Source organism: Lagenorhynchus albirostris, chromosome 9 (assembly GCF_949774975.1).
Source record: "Lagenorhynchus albirostris chromosome 9, mLagAlb1.1, whole genome shotgun sequence".
Taxonomy (NCBI): Eukaryota; Metazoa; Chordata; class Mammalia; order Artiodactyla; family Delphinidae; genus Lagenorhynchus; species Lagenorhynchus albirostris.
Genome location: NC_083103.1, coordinates 11,786,464 through 11,809,404, shown reverse-complemented (window position 1 = coordinate 11,809,404; position 22,941 = coordinate 11,786,464). Strand labels below are relative to the sequence as shown.

Below are 22,941 nucleotides of genomic sequence, written 5' to 3'. Positions count from 1 at the left end.
ACAAGTCACTCCAAACTTAGTGGCTTAAAATAGCAAGTATTTATTATTTCACATAAGTCTGGGGGGTAGGGCTGAGTGGTCTTGCTGATCTGGGACGGACCTGGCTGACCTTCCCTGGGCTCGCTCATACATCTGTAATAGTTGGTGGGTTGGTTGGGGATGACTGATCTACGATGGCCTCAGCTGGAACACCTTGGCTGTCCTCTGCGTGTCTCTGGCATCCTTCCAGCAGTGCTAGCCTGCAGTGGCAGAGTTCCAAGTGAGGAGTCAAAGACAGGCAGTCTTTTTCACACCCTGCACCTCTGCTTACATCACGTTTACCATTGTCCCATCAGCCAAAGCAAGTCACATGGCCAGACCCAGAGTTAGAGTGGAAAGGCACTACAAAGTGGCAGGGCAGAGTCATTAAGTGGGGGCTTTTCATGCAATCCATTTAGCACAGCCCCTATCTCGCTTATTTGTTTGCAACAACTGTGACAACAGTAATAACAGTAGCTAACATTGTTGGGAACTTACACAGGCTATCTGCTAAGAGCTTTGCAGACATTTAATCCTTACAACAACTTTATATGGTCAACTCTAAACTCGGAAAGGCTGTCTTGCTCAAAGTCCTGCAGTTAGATGGCAGAACTGGGATTTGAAAGCACATCCTTATGACTCTGAAGTCTAAGCTCAAACCCACTCTCTTCTATGTCTCTGCCTTTCTATCTTCAAGTCCTGCCTTTTCTTCATATTTTATTTGCTCAACCAACTGATTGAGTACCTAGCCTGTGTCTGGCACTACACTAAGCACAGAGGATATAAAGATGACTTAAACCTAATGTCTGCCTTTAAAACCTATCGCTTGGGACTTCCTTGATGGTCCAGTGGGTAAGACTCCATGCTCCCAATGCAGGGGGCCCAGGTTCGATCCCTGGTCGGGGAACTACATCCCACATGCATGCCGCAACCAAGAGCCCACATGCTGCAACTAAGAGCCCGCCTGCTGCAACTAAAGAGCCCACATGCTGCAACGAAGATCCCATGTGCTGCAACTAAGACCTGACACAGGCAAACTAAATAAATTTTAAAAAATAAAAAAAAACCTATAGCTTGATGGGGGAGACAGATAGGAAGATTGATTTTTAACACAGAGCACTTTTTTTAGATATTAAATATCTCTGAAGATATTTCTTAATAAGTTTTCCTGGGGGACTTCACTGGTGGTCCAGTGGTTAAGACCCCACGCTTCCACTGCAGGGGACGCAGGTTTGATCCCTGGTCAGGGAACTAAGATCCCACATGCCACACATCGTGGCCAAAAAAAGAGAAAGGTTTTCCTCATTTCCAGCTTCTACTCTGAGACTCTGAAGCTCCAGCGCTTAGCCCTTCTATTTCCCTGTTTGCCGTCTTCTTCCTTCTCATCCTGTCTTTTTGTCTCAATCTCCTGTCTCTATTCCTTTCTTTGCCTCCATTTCTCCCCCACCGCCCCGGCCACTATGTCTCTCTCCTCTCCCATCCTTCCTCTCTCCTTGTTACAATGTTGTCAGCCCAAACGTGCTCACTGATTTCTGGCTTTAGCCCTTCAGCTGCAGGTCTGGTCGTCCTTGCCCCCTGCCACTTACCCCCCGCTTGCCCCTCACCTCCCAGCTCTCTCACACACTCAGACATTCAGGTTCCCAAGCACAAACAGCCCAGAGGTATGACTACTTTCCCAGGACAACACATGGGGATTCAGCCATCAGTCCACAGACATTTATCAGGTATCTGATTTAATTTTCTAATAGTGTCTCAATTTAGGTCAAAGTAGTCCTGCCTGAAACGTTTCTGTGGGGAGAGTGTTTTCCTTAAGGCCATCAGAGCCATTAGGATATATGCTTACATCACTGCAGCTCTCACCGTAGGCACTTCTATAGAATCTGGCTTCTCTGTACCCCTCTCACATACCCTGGTGATAAGGAGAAGCAGGCATGGGAGGGCAGTGCAGTAACTGACCTAGCTGGATCCTGCAGCCACACTTGCAGCTCTCTGCCCTTTGGGCTGGTTTCTTTCTCTATGGCCTGGGAGGGGTGCCAAGATCAGGGCTGAAGTGCAGGATCGGTGGTGACCCAAGCTTCCTTTTTTTTTTTTTTTTTTTGCCACGCCGCACAGCATGTGGGATCTTAGTTCCCTGACCAGGGATCGAACCCGTGCCCCTGCGTTGGAAGCGCAGAGACTTAACCACTGGACAGCCAGGGAAGTCAAGACCCAAGCTTCCTGTGTGCTCTTTCTAGATTATGCATGTTCTGGTTGAGGTCAGGGGTTTCTGAGAGGGGAAGAAAGAAGACATGGTGGGTGTTCATGGCTTATCCCCTGCCCTGTCGTTCATCTACTACTGCTTGCTTCCTGATCTTCAGACTGTGCTTCAGGACCCGGCTCCCCGTGTGGACTGTGGGCAAAACCTAAGAATGGCAGGTCCCCAGCCAGAGGCCTTCCCTGCAGCTCAGTCTCCCAGCCAAGGCTGAGAGCCAAATAAGAATCACCCACACTTGATTTGTAGTTTGGTGGACATGGAGAGACCGCTCACATCAGGCTTCATTTGCAGAGTGATCTCTGTATGTCCTTCCCTTCTCAGTCAATTTCTCAGGCTGCTGGAGAGATGCCAAATTCCCATCTGGGGGGCTGGACTTACACTGAGCCTTATGTGAGGAACTGTTGAAAGCAGTCACCTCTCAGATTCAGGAAGATTCCCCCCTCCTTGGGGGAGATCCTGATGTCATAAAGATGGTGCTCAGGGCCAACCCAAAATTTGACGGAGAATGTGATCCTGACCCATGGGCACAGAGCTTTACAAATTTTTTAACCCTCCTGACCATGCTGAGAGCCAGGTATTATTCCTGTTTGTGAGATAAGGAAGCGGCAACTCAGAAAGATTAACTATCCAGATATCACACATCTATAAATTGATCCCACATTGTCTGAATTCGAATGTACGAGGTGGCTTATTGGGCCAGGTGTATTTCCTTTCTACTCAAACTAGACTATACATCAGATTTGGGACTTCCCTGGTGGTGCAGTGGTTAAGAATCCGCCTGCCAACACAGGAGACATGGGTTTGAGCCCTGGTCCTGGAAGATCCCACATGCCGCGGAGCAACTAAGCCCATGCACCACAACTACTAAGCCTGCGCTCTAGAGCCCATGAGCCACAACTACTAAGCCCGCATGCCACAACTACTGAAGCCCACGTGCCTAGAGCCCGTGCTCCCCAACAAGAGAAGCCACCACAATGAGAAACCCACGCACCGCAACAAAGAGTAGCCCCTGCTTGCTGTAACTAGAGAAAGCCCGTGTGCAGGAACGAAGACCCAATGCAGCCAAAAATAAATAAGTAAAATAAATAAATTGAAAAAAAAAGAAAAACAAGAATTGCCTGCCCATGCACAAGACATGGGTTTGCTCCCTGGTCCGGGAAGATCCCACATGCCATGGAGCAACTAAGCCCGTGCGCCACAACTACTGAAGCCCACGCACCCTAGAGCCTGCATGCCGCAACTACTGAGCCCGTGCCTAGAGCCCATGCTCTAGGCGCAACAAGAGAAGCAACAGCAATGAGAAGCCCGAGCACTGCAACCAAGAGTAGCCCCCGCTCGCCACAACTAGAGAAAGCCCGCATGCAGCAATGAAGACCCAATGCAGCCAAAAGTAAATAAAATTAAAAATGATAATAATAAATCAGATCTGTGTTTTTTATGCCCTGTACCATGTGCCCCACCACGCCTATCAAAGTGCCTTACATTAAAAAAAAAAAATCTATTAAGTGAATGAATGATTGAATGAATGCATCACCACATCCAGGTGGGGCAAAGAGGAGATCCCTTTACATCTGGAAAGAGTAGAAAGTCTGAGAGTGAAGGGAATTTAAATGTTTTCTGTTCTGAGGCTTCTCTTGTAAGAGGGCACGTGTCCCTTTTAGGGGGTTAGTTTGTTGAAAACGATAAACATTTATTTAGCTCATGAGTCACTGAGTCTGTGAGGGCCTGGCAGGTTTAGGGTGGCCTTGATTATGTGTCTGCTGGACTCAGCTGGGGGGTTAGCTGGAAGGTCTGATGAGGTTTGGCTTTGGGTTTGTACAGGCTCTTCCATATGGCTGGGACCTTGGCTGAAATGAATCAGCTCACCGGCTCTGCTCCATTTGGTCTCTCATTTTCCAGGAGGCTAGTCTGGTCTTATTCAAATGGAGGTTGCAGGGGTCTAAGAAAGTGGGCAGAAACACACAAGGCCTCTTGAGTCTGAAGCTAGGAAGTAATATAACATCACTTCTGCCTCATTCTATTGACCAAAATAAATCATCAGGCCAGCTTAGATTCAAAGCGTCAGGGAAATGTGTCCACATTTTTTTTTTTTTTTTTTTTTGGCTGTACCACACAGCTTTCAGGATTTTAGTTCCCTGACCAGGGATTGAACCCAGGCCTTCAGCAGTGAAAGCACAGAGTCCTAACCACTGGACCGCCAGGGAATTCCAGAAACGTGTCCACTCTTAAGACCTGCAGAGTCATTTTGCAAAAGGCATGCATATAAGGAGGCATGAATGACTGTGGCCATTTTTCTAATCTACCGTAGTGGTCTTATGTATATGTAGAGAAAGTCAGCAACTTTCCCCAAAAGCTTGCTACTCTGAGATTTTCCTTAAAGAATCAAGAACTTTTTGTCTGTATCATTATAATATTAGAAACAACTTATTACATGGAATGTCATGTTGCCTGCGTGTAATTTTACCCTTCCTTTTCTGCTATCTCTGTGGCTGGCATACTTAACCCCCAACTCCTCCACCCACAGGGATCCCTTTTGAGGAAGACAGAGGGCCATACACTCATAAACACACACACCTAAGACGCCCACCTCCTCGTCCTGCCCTGCAGTCCCACTCTGGGATAGGCAAAGTTCCAGTGATCTGCTTCCCATCCCCGGTGACACAATGCTCCACTGGTGGATTTAGTTGAGGGTGTTCAGAGAAAGAATCTTCGAGTGGGATTAGGGTTGCATTGCAGTTAGTCCTTGCTGCCACATGGTGTCACTGTTGAAACTTTGTCCCGTGTAGCCTCTTGGACACATAATCTGTTTCAGATTCTTAAACAGCTACTGCGGGGATTTAAACTTTGATTCCAGAGTTAACAATTTACACTCATTCAGCCACTGTTTTCAAAAGTTCAATACCTTTAGGTTCTACCTGGATTCCAGAAGACTTCCCGACCTGAGCCACATGCTGTGTCAGAATCCACGTGGTCCCTAAAAACCCTTAGGGCTGGGATTAAGAATAACTGTAAAAACTACCTAATATGCATTACGCATTTACCAAGCTGAGACATTTTCATGGCGTACATAATTTCATTTAGGAGGAGATCACACCTTACGAAAAAGATACGCTACCGAAGACGCTGGATAATTCAAGACTCACATAATTTGACACTATATTTCCCAGAAGAGTAATTGTAGAAGGTAGGGAAAGGAATCTTCAACTACTGTAGAATATGTTTGCCTTTGTGCTGTTTTTTATTTACTGAACACTAAAAGTCTCACGTTTCACAGAGTAGGTGCTCCTAAACTAACTTCTTGGCATGTTATGACAGTTACTTGGGCTTTTTCATAATGTTTTATCATATCTAACTTCCATTACAAAGTTATTGATTTTGGAGAGCGTTTTTTGGCGCTAACGCCACCGCTTAATGAACGATAACATCATTCTAGGATACAGAAAATATTTTATTTATTTATTTATTTATTTATTTTTATTTTTTTTTTTTTTTTGCGGTACGCGGGCCTCTCACTGTTGTGGCCTCTCCCATTGCGGAGCACAGGCTCCGGACGCGCAGGCTCAGCGGCCATGGCTCACGCGCCCAGCCGCTCCGCGGCAGGTGGGATCTTCCCGGACCGGGGAACGAACCCGCGTCCCCTGCTTCGGCAGGTGGACTCTCAACCACTGCACCACCAGGGAAGCCCTAGGACACCTCTTGCATCCTGACCTGCTTTGGCTACCAGGGACCTCAGGAAGGGGCGTGGTCATATCTGTTATTTCCTCCCTCAGGACATGGCTGCCTGCCAGTCAAGTGACTTCTTCAAACTGAAAGTCCCCTTCAAGTGAACCCAACAAAAATCTAGCATTTTATGTATTCTTCTCATTGCATATTTAACCATGTCTTGACTAGCAACTTAGCACACGTGCACACTCACATAGGTGTAAGTACACACAAACGTCCATATGTGCACATGCATGCATACACTGATACCAGAGTCACATATGTCTGCATTCGCACCCACGTGCAGAAGCACACGCACACCAGCCGCTGGAAGACTGCCAGAGCTTCAGGGCAAACTTTACACCCAGCGCCAGCCCTGAGCCCTGAGGAGGGCCTCCCAAGCAGGAGGAGCAGGGAACACTCCCCCAGGGGAAGGATCTCAGGGCCAGTCGGCACTAATTACAAGCCACGGAATACGCTCGCTCATCCATCATCCCCGAGCGACAGTCTGCCCGCCCAGCCCCCTCCCCCATGCCATGCCATTTCTCCTTGAGTGACCGGGAGATCGGCTGTACAGCGTTAAGGGCACACTCTGGCTCAGCTGTCGGCCTTCTGTTCTTCCCTCTCCACACTCCAGGGGCTCTTGTGAAGCTCCCCACTCCTCTCCCTCGCTTAAGCCCCTTTCACTCGGGCTTTTATCATGTGCCCCACCCTGGGCTTCATTTTCAGTATTTCACTGAAACTTAGCAGTCATCCTGTGACTTGGTATTGTTTTGCCAGATTTGCAAATGAGGAAAAGCAGCCTCTCAGAAATGATTTGCTCAGGGTCACCCAGCTGGGCAGGCTAGCAGTGCTATTCAAACCAGATTCTGCCATTTGCGCAGGATCCCAGCGCATCTCCTACCCTACCCCACCTCCATGCGGTGACTCCCCAGCTCACCGTCTCAGGTTTGAAGAGCCTGCTTATTGCTGAGCGTTTCCTCTTGGAAACCCCACGAGCACTTCTTCCTCGTCTTCTGTCCTAAATCAACGAAACAGCCAGAGTCTGAAGGAGTCCCACAGTGGGAGACCAAATACCAGTCCCATGGGCCAAGGGTCAGGGGCTGAGCAGAAAATGCATGGCAACAGCCAGGTGGGTGAGACGGGCGAGCAAGGTTCTGGAGGATGGCCTCACCGTGGACACAAGGTGCCTGACTGGTGGCCGGCTCCAGGGTACAGCGCCCGAGCCAACTCCCCTTCTGCTGCCACAGCCAGACTGTCAGCCCTGTATCCCCAACCCTGCTCATCAAGCTGTGCTTCGTGGGGACTGGGTGTCCTGGGGGTGCCTCTGGGCCCCTTTAGAGGGTGAGGCCAGGGCAGTGTGGGCCTCATTAGAAAAATCTGCTCCCCTGATGAAATACTTTTGAGAACCTCCTGGAAGGCAGTGACTATGTCTTTTCGTCATTATCCTCAGCTTCAAGCATGGAGCCTGGCTCCTACCGAGTTGGCCCTCAGTACATATTGGCTAAATCAAAACAAAAGAAAACAATGCCTTTCTGAACCCTGTCCGCTTATTTAAATGCTGTCATTCTTCTAAGTCCAGGGCAAACCACATCCTCCCCTCCCCACCAGTAGTGTTCTCTACTTTTCCCAGCCAATGTCACCATGTTCGTGAGTGTTTGCCTTCTCACTCCAGCTACTCGGAAGCTCTTTGGGAAGCTGATTCAGTCCATGCTTCTCTGATACCATCTATGCCTATAAATGTGTAACAAATGCTTTTGATTCAAAGTGTGCAACATCCATATTTGGGTAAAGATTTCCTTTTATAATGATGACATTGATGTTATTCTTATTTTCTGTGTCTCCTAACGAAACCACTGGAGGAAGGAATACCAAGGCGCAGCTTCTCATAGTTACTATCAGCTAGGGTTTTGCCTGATAAGTTACTTCTCAATGAGAGAACCACACATTTGTGTTAGATGGTCTTTCTTCCTTACTGCTGCTCGAGGCCTTTGATCCTTGGGGTCAAGATTTAGGATTCAGGGGTGGATGGCTTCAGTCAGAACTGGACAAGGGTTCTGCACCTTTCCTGTAAATAAACATCTGGAGTCTAGAATTTTAGTGGCTCTAGGATTCAACAATGTGACAGCCCTGCAGCTCCTCTTATCTATTCAAATAGGCCGCCTAAAGAGAATCTGTACTCTGTAAACGTCCTGAGGCACCTTGTCCCTTTCCCTCTAATTGACATGCAGTATCTATAAAACTCCCAGATTCATCCACCTTGTTTCCACCTAAGTTGTTTAACCTAACAATTATTTACACACAGGAAAAGAAAAAAACAAACAAACCATGAAGCTCCCCACCAAAGGATAATGAAAGAAAGAAGAGAACTAGTCTCTGATACTAAGTAGTCTCATAAGAAGCACCATTCTTGCAGCATTAGCCACAATAGCTCAGAGATGGAAGCAACCTAAACATACTGGATGAAGAATATGTGGATCGGACTTCCCTGGTGGCTCAGTGGATAAGAATCCGCCTTCCAATGCAGGGGACATGGGTTTGAGCCCTGGTCCGGGAAAATCCCACATGCCGCAGAACGACTAAGCCCATGCACCACAACTACTGAGCCTGTGCTCTACAGCTCACGAGCCACAACTCCTGAGCCCGCGTGCCTAGAGCCCGTGCCCTGCAACGAGAGAAGCCACTGCAATGAGAAGCCCGCGCACCGCAACGAAGAGTAGCCCCCGCTCACCACATCTAGAGAAAGCCGGTGCGCAGCAACGAAGACCCAAATGCAGCCAAAAAAAAAAAAAAAAAAAAAGAATATGTGGATAAAGAAAATATGGCATGTCCATACAAAGGAATACGATTCAGTTTAAAAAAAGGAAGGAAATCCTGCCACATGCTACAACATGGATGAACCTTGAGGACATTATGCTAAGTGAAATAAGCCAGTCCCAAAAGACAAATGATGTACAGGTCTACTGATGTGAGGCATCTAACGTAGTGGAACTCTTAGAGAGTAGAATGGTGGCTGCCAGGGCTGGAGGGAGAGGGAACAGGGGTCTTGCTGCTCAACACGTGCAGTGTTTCAGTTTTGCAGGATGAAAAAGTCTTAGAAATCTGTTGCACGACAATGTGCATATAGTTACCACTTCTGTGCTGTACACGACAAATGGTTAAAAGGGTAAATTGTATAGGTTTTTTTACCACAATTTTTTTAAAAAGCACCATTCATGGGCAGCAAGTCTGTCCCAGGGATTTCCCAGGAAATCCCACCATAACTTTACACAATGGGCATTGTTTTCTTCACTTCAGAAAGGGAAGAAAGGAGAGGTCCAGAGACATACTTGAACCTGTGGCCATCTGACTCCAGCAGCGATGCTTTCTCACCACTGCACAGACCCCTCCACTCTCACGTGGGATTGGGCTGGTGACCACCGTGCCACAGATGAGAGCAGTGAGTGGGGTTGTGAGTAGAGAGAAGTTTCTCTGGTTTTGTAAGACTTTCCAGGTCAAACCACCTCTCCCAACGTGTTAACAGTCTCCCCCAATATGTTCCCCACTTCTTCCTTTGTAATAGAGCCCCTGAGTTTTAGCTGGTTACCTGGAGGAAATAAAGATTTCCTCCCCTGAAATTAGCTGTGGCCATGTGACTAAGTTCTGGCTAATGGGATGTAAGGAGAAGAATCATAGGTAACTTCTGGAAAGTCTCTTTATTTATTATTATTTTTTTTAATTTATTTTTGGCCATGCCATGTGGCATATGAGATCTTAGTTCCCTGACCAGGGATTGAACCCGTGCCCCCTGCAGTGGAAGCTCGGAGTTTTAACCACTGGATGGGCCACCAGGGAAGTCCCTGGAAAGTCTCTTTAAAAGAGGGGCACACCCACGCATTCATTGTAGGAAATTTATAAAAAGTGGACAAAAAAATGATAATGGTCCAAAAATAAATATTCTTAATAATTTAACGTAAAAAAAGAAAAAAAAAAAGAGGGGGACACCCTTCTTCAGTCCTTCTTCCTGCCTTCTATCGGCTGGAATAAAACAGGATGGCTGGAGCTTGAGTGGCCATTATGGGTCATGAGGTAGAAACTAATATTAACTGATAACTCCAACCATAGCACGTTGATACCATCATGTGAGGCCCTTGCGCACAATGAGGGCATCTGATTTATCGATGCTGCATATGTTACATATGAGAGAAATCTGAAGTCATCCCATTGATCCTGACAGGTCTAGTAGGACCTAGATCCTTCAGTGCTTATGGTTGGCTGAAATCACAAGATCCATGTGCCCACAAAGAAATGATAGAGGTTCTGAGGACAAACATTTGTAAGTTAGAAGCCGAAATCATTGACTTCTCCCGTTTCCCATTCATTCATTCATTCATTCAACAAGTAGAAGTTGAGAGCCCACTATGTGCTAGGCACTGTTGTAGCCCTGGAAACATAATGTCAAACAAGACAGACAGAGTCCTTGTCCCCGGAGATCATGCACTTTTATGGACTGATAATATCTTCCTTCTACTTCCCACCGTGTGGTATGAAATGTCCCATGTAGTGGGAGGTGGGGGCGGGGGTGACTGGAACGTGGGAGGAATTTAAATGTGGCCAAAGGGGAGCAATTTTCTCTCACCTCAGATTTCCTGAGAAAGTCCATTTTGGTGCCACAGAGGAGACATTCCTATGTCTTGTTCCGGCTTGTGCTGGGGGTGGGGATTGAGTCAGAGCTACAATATGAGATCAATAAACTCACCTAAGAATCCACCACCCGAACCAGTTCTTTAAGTTTCTCCAGGGTCCGGACTCCCTGGTGGCGCAGTGGTTAAGAATCCACCTGCCAATGCAGGGGACATGGGTTCGAGCCCTGGTCTGGGAAGATCCCACATGCCGCAGAGCAACTAAGCCCGTGTGCCACAACTCCTGAACCCGCGTGCCTAGAGCCTGTGCTCCGCAACAAGAGAAACCACCGCAATGAGAAGCCCACGCACCGCAACGAAGAGTAGCCCCTGCTCGCCGCAACTAGAGAAAGCCCGCGCGCAGCAACAAAGACCCAATGCAGCCAAAAAATAAAAATTAAATTAAATTAAAATTTTTTTTAAAAAAGTCTCTCCAGGGTCCCAAAGGGCTCCAGCTACCAAAAATGATTCCTGGCATTAGTACTGGCAAATGTGGTGAGAAGTTCACCAGTGGGGAGGTTTTCTAAACCAAAATCATGGCACAAGATCTGAGAAGTTCCCATCCCTGTGGGGTCCACTAAAACTGAAAACTTTTGAAATCAGAACTCTCCCCAAATATAGATCTGGAGCCCATGGCATTGTATCGTACTAGCTAGGCCCATCACCCTAAAATCCTTTTGCTGCTAGAAATTAATAAATCTTAAATTAATAGTTTGCAACACTATTCACAATAGTCAAGATGTGGAAACAACTGTCCATCGACAATGAATGGATAAAGAAAATGTGGTAAAGGCGTACATGGAATATTATTCAGCCTTAAAAGAGAAGAAAATTCTGCAATATGTGAAAACATGGGTGAACCTTGAAGATATTATGCTAAATGAAATAAGCCCATCTCAGAAAGACAAGTACTGCATGATTCCACTTACATGAGGTTTCCAAAATAGTCAAACTCTTAGAATCAAAGAATGGAACGGTGATTGCCAAGAGCTGGATGGAGAGAGAAATGGAAAATTCCTAATCAACCAGCATAAAGTTTCAATTAGCAAGATGAATAAATCCTAGAGATCTGCTGTGCACCATTGCACCTATTGTCAATAATACTGTATTGTACCCTTAAAAATCTGTTAAGAGGGTAGATCTTATGTTAAGTGTTTGTTAAGTATTCTCACCAAAATAAGATAAATTAAAAAAAAACCCCAGCAGTGAACTAACAATTGATCCTGCACTAATCTAGGCATTCTGATTGTTGCTCCTGAGAAATTTTCGTTCCATCTGGGGAGACATAACAAGGAAAAATAAAAAAGCACAACCTCTGCTCTAAGGGAGGCTCTTGGCCTGGTGGGGAATCGGACATAAACTAACCATAACTGCACGAGGCAGAAGGTGCAGCTAGAAAGGCAGGTAGAGTTCAGTTTGGAAGGCATCGAATGCCACGCGAAGAAGTTTGGAATGTAGTCTCTGTATGAAGGTCTCACCCGAGTTGATGAGAGGCTATGTCATCAAGATATTTAGGAATATCTAAATATTCTATTTAGGAATATCTAAATATTCTATAGAGCCCATGTTGCAGACGCCAGAGGGATCACGGGATCCCCTTGAAATGTACACCAAAACACAGATTTTTCCAGAAAGAGTTACTTTACCCATCGATTTCATCAGCTTTTTAAAAAAAGGGTCCAGAGACTTCGCTGGCGTTTCAGTCGTTAAGACTCTCCGTGCTTCCCCTGCAAGGGGCACAGGTCTGATCCCTGGTCGGGGAACTAGGATCCTGCAACTCCACGCAATGAGGCGAAAAAAATTTTTAATAAAAAATATAAAGGGTCCATAACGCAATAAAGGTTAGAAAGCATTGTCTAAGCACCAGGGAGCCATCACAGTTTGGGGCAGATGATCTGAAGTCTGTGTTGTGGACTCACACTCTGATGGAGTGGAGATTGGAAAGAAAGTTTTTCAGAAGATGATCCAAAACCCCAAGGTGGATATTGAGCTGACAGGGGAATGGAGAAAACAGGGCATGTCTGAGAGGTAGAATGCACAGGATTTAGGGCAATTCTGGATGAAGGCGGCAGAGGGAAAGGAAGGTAAAGATTAGAATTTTGATTGGAATTCTAAGGAGAAAGACGTCAAAGAAATTATGACTGACTTCCAAATGACACAATTTCTTCTAGTCTGCCTTAGAGACAGAAGGAATATTTTCACAAAACCAGTTCGGGGTGCCTTCCAAAGGACACGGTCACCAGGCAGTTTGCCAGAATTTCACTTTGTCTATGGTATGTTTTGATATGAGAGTCAGATACAGTATTCTCATCCTCTGAATCGTGTGATTCACATCCAGAAATTCTGTAAGATTCTAATGACTTGGAGGAAAACCTAGTTACTTGTTTAGCTGTATAGTTAAGATTGTATTTCATTGGGTCACCTTAGAGCCTCCCCCATCTTTGCGAAGGAAAAAGGTATCTCCTACGGTTCTATAGAGCCCATGTTGCGTGGGCTATTCCGACCTCCACAGCAAGTAAGGAAGGGCAAAAATGACTTCAAGGTTTTCACCCCAAGCAATTGTGTTATGCTTTTAAACTGCAAAATAGAATCAAGGAAGAGAAGCAGGTTTGTGGGGAAGTTGAAGGTAAGATCATTAAATTGGGTTTGGGCAAACTGAATCCGAGGTATTTCTGAGATATTTTATCCATTAGGAACCTTTTGGTTGCGGGTGGCAGAATCCATCTGAAACCGATGTGAGTAGAAGGAATGTCCGGGCTTACATAACTGAAAACTCGAGAGGTTCTGCTGTAGGCATGGCTGTATCAGGTTCTCACATGATGTTATCAGGCATCTGTCTCTCCCCATCTCTTGCCTTCTTGTTCCTTATTATGTTTCCAGTTTAGGCAGATTCTCCTCTCCACGAGGCAGTGGTTATGACCAACAGCAGTTTCAAGCTTACCCTCTTCTGCCAGCAAAACTATGCCAGCAATTCCACTCTCTCCAAAGTTCTGGCAAACATCTCAGGTCTAATTCTTTTTTTTTTTTTTTAACGCGTGCATGTTTTTGGTTTTTTTTTTTAATTAATATTAATTAATTAGGCTGTGTTGGGTCTTCATTGATGCACACAGGCTTTCTCTAGTTGCGGCGAGCGGGGACTACCCTTCGTTGTGGTGCGTGGGCTTCTCACTGCGGTGGCTTCTTTTGTTGCAGAGCAAGGCTCTAGGTGCGCGGGCTTCAGTAGTTGTGGCTCGTGGGCTCAGTAGTTGTGGCTCACGGGCTCTAGAGCGCAGGCTTAGTAGTTGTGGCGCACAAGCTTAGTTGCTCCGCGGCATGTGGGATCTTCCTGGACCAGGGCTCGAACCTGTGTCCCCTGTATTGGCAGGCAGATTCTTAACCACTGAGCCACAAGGGAAGCCCCTCAGGTCTAATTCTGATTGACTTTGATCAGATACCCATCCTTGAATCAATTATTGTTGTTTAATTGGCTCAATCTTCTGTGGTTGACAGCCTCAATTATGTCCCCCAGTGATCCTGCCTCCTAGATTCATACTCTTGTTTTATCTTCTCCTCTTGAGTAACTTACTTCTAACCAACAGAATATGGCAATGTTGAGGGGTTGTCACTTCTGTGATTAGGTTACAAAGACTTTGACTTCCATCTTGCTAGCAGACTCTCTCTTGCTGGCTTTGCTGATGCAAGCTGCCATGTTGGAGACACCCACATTGCAAGGAACTGAGGGTGGCCAACAGCCACCAAGGAACCGAGACCCTCAGTCCAACAGCACTTGAGGAACTGAATCCTGCCAACAACTCTGAAAGTTAACGTGGAAGCAACTCCTTCCCCTTTGAGCCTTCAGATAAGACCCCAGCCCTGATACTTTGACTGCAGCCTCATGAGAGACCATGATCAGAGGACCCAACCAAACCCTGCCCAGATTCCTGACCCACAGAAACTGTGAGAAAATAAATGTGTGTTGTCTTAAGCCACTAAATTTTGGACTAATTTGTTATACAGCCATAGACCTAATACACGTGGGTTGTGGGACTGCCCCTGACGGGGTAGGTGAGGTCAGCCTCGTGTGAACCATGCGGAATGAAAGTAGAGAACAGCTGTCTCCCCGGAGGAAAGCTAAGGTGTAGTTACTAGAAGCAGGATGGAATTCAGGCAGGCAAAAGCACCTGATACCTACCTCATATATCTACTTGGGAATGTAAGGTAGCAGCTGCAAACATACCTGGAGATATATTAGGTTGGCCAAAAAGTTTGTTTGGGTTTTTTCATGTTATGGGAAAACCCAAACGAACTTTTTTGCCAACCCCAATAGACTTGGGCAGCGATTCTTGCACAGGTGATTGTTGAAACTGTAAAAATGGATGAAATTGCCCTCAAAGAGATAAGGGCCAAGGGCAGATCTCTTAGGAAGAGCAACAATTAAGGGGTAGATGGAAGAAGAGGCAAAGGTGAGTAGGTGAGGGGCAGAGGTATAGGATGATGTGCTCGATAGGGAACAAATTCAGCTTGTCTGGTCGGTAAGAAAAGGATCTGAGGAGCTGCAGCACACTGTTAGAAATCTGGGCTTTCAGTTCGGAAGTTGTACCTTGGGAAGTCATCAACGTAAATGAGAGTGTTAAAATCAGGTATGTGGATGATTCTGTCCAGTGAGAAGGCTGGAGGGGAGAAGAGGTCATGGACAAATCCTTGCAGAATGTGTATTTAAGCAGCAGGGGAGGGAAGAACACCCATGGGAAGGGACCTGAGGAGGAACAGTTGGAGACATAAGAGGCAGTTCAAGACTGGTCTAGTCTCCCAGAAACCATGAGCATTTCAAGAGTGATACAGTCAAGAGAGGCAGAAGCTAAAGAGAGGTTGTGTGTGATGAGAATCGAGAAAAGAATGATGGGCCAGGGATGGGGAGGTCCGCGGTGGTCCTAGTGGGAAACATTCCAGGGGAAAGTAGGGGCAAAAGCCAGACTGCATAGGTTTAAGAGTGGGTGGGACATGAAGGGGAGATGTGGCAAACTGACCAGCATTGTGAGAAGTTTCACGGTGGGTTATGGGAAGATTTGAGCATATCTGTAGGATGAGGGGGAAAGTCTGGGCTGTGCCTTTCCACTCCCATCTCAGGGTAATTTCAGTTGACTTCCTTGAGTTCTGTTACAGCTTTCGGAGATGACAGGGTCCAAAACTGTCCACAAACCTTTGTTGTAAAGAGCCAACTAGTAAATATACTAAGCTTTACCAGCCGTAGGGTGGTCTCTGTGGTGACCCCTCAACTCTGCCATTGTAGTGTGAAAGCAGCCATAGGCAATGTGTCACCAAGTGAGCAGGGCTGTGTCTCAATGGACCTTATTTACCAAAAAAAAAAAAAGCCACACACACCAAAAACACAAAAAAAAACCCCCAACAGGCAAAGGGCAAGATTTCATCCGTGGGCTATAGTTTGCTGAACCTTGCTCTAGGCTCATGGAAGGGGATTGGAGATGCAATAAATGGGGCAACTGATGAAGCAAGGATAGCATCAAGACCTCGGGAAAATGCGTTTGCCTCCGAAAGAAGGTTCTTCTGTCTATTTGGACACCTGTCGTTCTCTGACTTTCCTCTTTATGTGTCTGCCTTGTAACCCTCAACTACGAGCACCTTGGGGCTAGGAATGTTTCCCAGCAATGATTCCAGAGGCTTCCACACAGGAAGCCCTCAGACACATAATCAGCTGAGAGGAGACACAAAGGCGCCTTATTGTGGAAGAAGGGGAAAGGAGAGAGACACATATGGAAAGGCCTGTGTCACCTCTGAGTTAGGAGCCATGAAGCCAAGTTCCCTCCACTGATGTTTAAGCAGAGAGGCAACATGTCTCTAATATTAGTTTCAGATTGCGTCCTTCCAAGAGGCAGAGGACTGAGGTAGAAGGTCTTGCTGTCTCACAAGTGGTATACTGGAATCTGGGGAGGACTCCGGAGATTAGGGAGGAGGGCAAAGGGCCACCTCCAGAAAGATCCTGGACATACTGGGGGATGGTGAGGAAGAAAGGGTACTGCAAAGCCCAGGAGCACTCTGGAAGTCCCGAGGGGGGAAGGGGGAGAAAAGAATGTAAGAGGGGCTGGGGCCAAATAGCTCCTGGGTACCTTTTTTTTTTTTGGCCGCACTGTGCATCATCTTAGTTCCCTGACCAGGGATCGAACCTGTACACCCTGCTGTGGAAGCACGGAGTCTTAACCACTGGACCACCAGGGAAGTCCCTTGGCCTCCATTTTAAACTCCTGAGATGGGATGGGGCTGTACAGAGGTTTAAAAGCTGGTAAGTGAAAAAGGAAGCCTTCTTTATGCAGCTCACACCTGGGCACAGGGAATCCAGAGACTGGAGACTGAGCTGAGAGGGACCAAAGAGAGTCCATCCCCTCGCGGGGAACCAGAGTCCACTCTGCCTTGGGAAGGGTGTTTGTGGAACACAAATGGCGGCCTTCAGACTAAGGTAGAAGCTGCAGAAACCTGAGGGTGGAGGCACTGGGGTAGCTTGATGAATAGGTAGGAGGCATCTCTTGGCAGGGGAAAAGGGTAAGGGCATCTTCAAGAAAAATGATGTCATTGGAGCTGAGCCTAGCCTAGAGGGAAGTGTTCAAGCCCTCCACAACCTTTCTCAGCCTGACTTTCCATCCTTGCTATTCTCCTTCCTATATCCTAGGTTCCTACCGAATTTACAACCCATTCTAAGCACATACCACCATTTCCCCACCTTCCAGCCTTTGTGTTGTTTCCTCTCCTTGCCATTTCCTGGTCTTCCTTCCTCCCATCTTCTTGTCTTTAAATCCTTTCTGGTCTTCAAGTCTTAGATGCTACTTCCTCCAGGAAGCCTTCTTAGATTCCATTCCCAACTGGGAGCAATCCTTCCCTCCTCCGAACTCTTTGTCTGTCACCAGAGAAGTCAATTAGCAATTTTCACCTGTAATAAAGAAATGCTGAGGACAGAAGCCATTCTCCAGGCAGCTCTGTGCCTTCCCCTTACCCAGCGCACATTACCCAGGCAGACGCCCTCCACAAGTGGGGACTGGACAAGGGTCTGTACAAGCTCAGGCAGGTGCTACAGTCCCTTTTACCAGCTCCTGGGGCTGTTCTGTCTGCTGGGTTAGCGCCCTGTATGCACCAAGCCTGTAGCTACCAGAATCCTGGACACCCTGCACCCCTCCTCCTACAGAAGCCCCAGCTGCTTGCTAATTCTGCTTCCTGCTCTTAACCCAAGGATAAACCCAGGCTCACTCTTCTGTCTCTCGGCTGGCTTTCTCTCCTCATGGTGGGGAATGCCACAATGGGGTCTCTTAAGCACATTGATTTAGGAAACAGGCTCTGAGCTACCTATGTTCTTACAACCCAGGAGCTCTGGGTATTCATGTGCTGGTTGGACAGCCTGTCTGCCTCTCCCATGGAGCTGGCTATCCCTTGGTATCAGCCATATTGGCTGATTTCAACCCCAGTTCACTTTTGGCCTGGGCTAGAGAAGTGCATTTAGTGAATTAACTTAATAAAGTATGCGTGGTGGGCGTATAAGAGCTCCAAAGAGATGCACTAAGTTTATTGTGTTAAATTGCTGTGTGCCCTTGGGCAAGTGACACCCCCCACCCTAACTCCTGTGATATCTTGGCTTCTATCTTTGAAAAAACAAGAAGGTTGGGCAAACTTGCAAATCCTGCTAGCCCTAATCTTCCGAGTGTGTCGTGGGTGTGTGTATCTCAGCTCCCACAGAGCAGATCGACAGTCATAAGAAAAGGGTTCCTGACAAAGGTGACAGGGATTCGAACATTTCCTAGGCGTTGATGCCCTTGGTGATTTGCAATTTGCATCTGGGAGATTTTGCACCTGAAGACAAAGAGAAAGGATTATTTTTTTTTTAAGAAGATGTTGGGGGTAGGAGTTTATTAATTAATTAATTTATTTTTGCTGTGTTGGGTCTTCGTTTCTGTGCGGGGCTTTCTCTAGTTGTGGCAAGCGGAGCCACTCTTCATCGCGGTGCGCGGGCCTCTCACTATGGCGGCCTCTCGTTGCGGAGCACAGGCTCCAGACGCGCAGGCTCAGTAGTTGTGGCTCACGGGCCTAGTTGCTCCACGGCATGTGGGATCCTCCCAGACCGGGGCTCGAACCCGTGTCCCCTGCATTAGCAGGCAGATTCTCAACCACTGCGTCACCAGAGAAGCCCCAGGATTTTTTTTTTTTCTTTCCCCAGCAAGATTCCTGGGATGTTGTTCTCCAGCAGGACCACAGGGATTCTGGGCCTGCGCTGTCCAGTATAGTGGCCACTGGCTACATGTGGCTATTTAAAAGTGATTAAAATTAAATAAAATTAGCAAGCCATTTCCTCAGTCATAGTAGCCACATTTCAAATGCTCAGTAGCCACGTGTGGCTACGTGTGGCTAGTGGCTACCATATTGGATGATGCAGTATACTGCATTTCCATCTTCACACAGAAACCTCTATAGGAAGTTCTAGATCAAACTTTTGTAAATCAGGAAACTGAGGCCCAGAGAGGCGACATGACCTGGCGAAGCATGTTATGGCAGATCTGGGCTTAGAACAAAGGTACCCCGTTCCCAGGCCTGACTCATTGCCCTACCCCCTGCTGCCTCCTTCCTCTATGCCCCTCTGGGCTCCCAGCTCAGAGCCCCTCGTGGGTCCAGCACAGGGCCAGGCGGCTGCGTTGGTTGGTCCCAGGGGGTGTTTGTGACTGAGCAGAGCTCCAGATGCTGCACATTCCTGGTAGGGTCAGACCTGCCCTGCGGCGATCAGGGAATCAGCCTCTCAGAAGAGCCTCAGATATCCTTTCCGGAGCTGCCCTCTTCCTGCCCGGCCCGGGGGGCTGGTTGGTTCAGGAGCGCTCTCGGATCGTCTTGGGTGAAGCTGGAAGGCTGCGTGGATTCCCTGTTGGAGAGGTACTTCTGCTCAAGGAGGGTTCGGAGACAGGCAGGAAATTGCACCTCTTGCATCTTCTAAGGTCTCCAGGTCCAGCACGAGGGGCATCTGGGAACAGGGTTTCTGCCAGTCCACCCTTGGGGCCGCATTTGGCGGGAACCGGATCTGCCCTCACCTGCAGCTCTGTGGCGGGTGTGAATGTTAAGGGCAGGGAGACCGGCGTCCGGGGGTGGAGGTACGGGGGGCTGAGAGGCCAGGGGAGGGGGCGCCCGGGAGCGCCCAGACCTCGCCGGCTGCTGGGAGGCGGAGGGGATGGGGGTTGGGGGAGAAGAGGGGAGCCTGGCAGCCAATGAGAGGGAGGATCTCGTTTCAAAAGGGTTAACCCACAGCCAATGGGAGCCTGGGGGAGCGGATCCTGCTCCCTCCATTCAAGAATCCCAAGTATTCAAGATGGACGGCAGGGAGTGTGGAAGGAGAAAGGGGGCGAGGGGGGAAGAGCGAGATCGGCAGAGGCCAGGGCGCGGCGGCCGCTTGGTCCCCGGACCTACCTTGGTCCCGGCCGGCGGGCGGAGGGGCGGCCGCCGGGGATCCGAGCCCGGCCCGGGAGAGGAGCCGGCGGGGCGCGAGAGGGCGTGAGAGAGGGGGTGCGAGGCCAGGGAGGGAAGCCAAGAGGGAGGGAAGGGCAGAGAAAGAGCCCGGGAAGAAGGAGGTGGCAGGCAGAGGAACGTAAGGAAGCGCACTGTGTAGGTATCTGAGCGCCCTGAGGGGTAACGCCACCGATTTTCGGTTTTATTCTCTCGGTGAGGGGAGGGGGCTGGTCTGGGCTCTTCCCTTCGTCTTCCTTCCCCCTCTTCGTCCTCCTCCCCTCGTGGGCATCTCTTCCATTTGTTCCTTTCGCAGCGCTCGTAACTGGCGAGCAGTAGGCACGTCGTGCTGGGGCGGCTTCGCGGTCCTTTTCCCGCGGGGCGGTGGTGCGCAGGGGAGGGCGGCTGCTGCCGGGCTGAGGCCGGGCCGTCTGGGGCCGGGCGTGCCGGGGACTGGGCGGGTGTGTGCAGAGGGAAGCGCCGTGGCCGAAGGGCTGCAGCCGGGCGGGGAGTTGTGCATCTTGAGAAGTTGTGGATGAGCCAAGGGGCTGTGTGTGCGTGTGAGGCCCGCTCTTGGGCTGAGAGTTGTGGGGTTTTGAGGGGTGTGTTCTGTGGAGCAGCTGTGGCTTCGCACTCCGGGGCTTGCTGTTTGGGTGAGTGTGTAGTGAGGGCTGAGTTGTGCAGCGAGTGTGGTTGGGAGTTTGCGTGTGCGCGCGTGTGTGGTCCAGCCTCTAGGTGTGTGTGTGTCCTGGGGGGGGGGGCACCGTTGGGCGTAGAGGGCGAGCGCGCCCCCCTCCCCCCACCTCCCCCTGCCCCTTTCAGCCCATTCACGGAACGGGGCTTTCAGGACCCTCCCGGGCCCCTCCCCCTCCAGTCGCCATGGCTGCGGGGAGGGGGGGAGGAGACAGTCGGGGCCAGCCCCTGCCCCTGGCGCTCCAGCTAACCCTCCACCTGCCCTTTCTCTCCCTTCCGTAGGCTGGGCCCCATCCCCCGCTGCTCCGGGGAGCAGGGCCCGGAAGATTGTGGCCAATGAGGAGGGGGAGTGGAGAGAACTTGAGCCGGGGCCTCCCCTCCCCCATTTCCTCCTCGGTCTCCACACCCGCCTCTGGAAGGAGCTGGGGGATGGCTCCTGGGCCCACGCTGGGGGACGGGCCCTGCTGGCTGCTGAATCGCAGGGCCCGCTCTGCAGTGAGTTGGGTGTGAGAGCCGAAGGGACCTTGGCCCCAGCCCCGTCTCCCTTCTCTCCCCCGGGAGAGATCTGGGAACTCCTTGGTGAGGAATCTTCCCCTCACCTCCAGGAACTTGCTGGGCAGTCCTGCCTTTGCTCCTCTGCCCCCTGTTGGCATGATCCAGTTCCCTGCTGGGACTGCTTTGCTCAACCCAAGAGCAGAGGCCTGGCGACTGGCCCTAGTGGGACCTGGGTCCCCGTTAGAACGTTTTGCAGATTACAGGAACAAACTCTGCCTAGGAAGGCGGGAGAGAGGCTCTCCTGCTTCCTGAGGGGGTGGGAGGGGGCCGGAGGGGAAGCCCAGAGGAAGAGCTCCCAACTGGGAGTCTGTCCGCCATTCCTCCGGCTGCCGGCTGTGGAAGGCGGAGGTTATCTCCTGGAGGCCTTCCCTGTTCGGTGCACCGGGGAGTTACCCCACAGCCCCTGACCCTCTGGGCTGCACACAGTTCACCAGGTCAGAACTGGAGTTGAGCTTCCGGGGCCACAGCTCTAGCCAGGAATGTGCCACCCTAGAGCTCTGCCTGGCTCTGAACCTTTGGCTGCTGTCAGGATTGTTTATCCAGGGTTTAAGCCCGTTAGACCAGGCAGGATGGGGAAGTTCTGGGTGAGCTGAAAGCTCCCTAACTGGAGTCCCTGGATAAACAAGAAACAACTCAGATTCTGATCCCACTGCCAATGAAAGCCTATGTCTAATGGTGAGGGAATCAACCGCACCGTTTCGTTTAATGCTGAACCCATAAAGTGGATTTAATGACCTCCAGGAGGAGATGCAGAGGTGGGACTTTACCTGCAGCTTCTACCTCCAGAAGCACCTCCCCTCCTGTGCAGCCTGGGGACCCTGCACCTTTTCTCCACCATCCCTCTGGTCCTGAAGGTTCCTCTGAGGCTGTCCCCTTAAGGCCTAGAACTTCCCTTTATCTAAACTAAAAAGGAGAGCGAGCTTTGGCATAGGGAGGAAGAGAGGGTTCTCTGGTCCTGGTCAGCCAGCTCCTCTCTGGAGGGAAGCTGCCGGAGATACAAATCCAGATGAACACAGCTTCATGTCACCTCCAGATTTGGGGGGTTTCTACCGCTCATTTCCTGTGAAGATTGAGTGCCAAGCTGCCTCCTTGGACCCTGTGCCCCCAGCCCCAAAACCTCAGGGAAAAGGTGGTCTCAATGCTAGGAAGGGCGTGAGGAAGAAGGCCAGAGGAATGGGGGGAAAATAGAGGACCTACGCTGAGAACGGAAGAGAAGGGAGGAAAGCTGTACTGAAGATGAGAAAGGGCAGAGGGAGGCCAGGAGAGCTGAGTGGCCCGGGGACTGGGAGAAGGGGCGAGGAGGCAGGGCCGGCATGCCTCTGCTGCGGGCCGGAGCTCTTTTCACATTGTGCTACTGTCTGCGCCTATCACTAGCAGTGCAATGTTAAAAGGGCATTGGCCGCGTAGTGCTACCCAGCGCCAGCTGCCTCCTCAGCGTTGAGACTTCCTCACCCAGAATCCTCCCTACGAGTAGTCCTATGAATAGCTCACATTTATGGAAGCGCTTCCACGTGCAGTCCACGTGCTAGACACTAAGTACATTATGGTGGACCTCTAATGACTTTGGCAGGTAACACCCCCATTTTACAGATGAAA

The 22,941-nt window shown here is 49.4% G+C and overlaps 1 long non-coding RNA gene across 1 annotated transcript; it reads right to left on the bottom strand.

The window, feature by feature from the left end:
* Window positions 1-24: 24 nt before the first annotated feature.
* On the bottom strand, window positions 25-17,548 carry LOC132525785 (uncharacterized). The gene is made up of 3 exons (XR_009542359.1): window positions 17,348-17,548; window positions 6,915-6,995; window positions 25-239 (listed from the first exon to the last, which is right to left on the bottom strand). It is a non-coding gene; the product is annotated as an uncharacterized LOC132525785 (long non-coding RNA).
* Window positions 17,549-22,941: the final 5,393 nt, after the last annotated feature.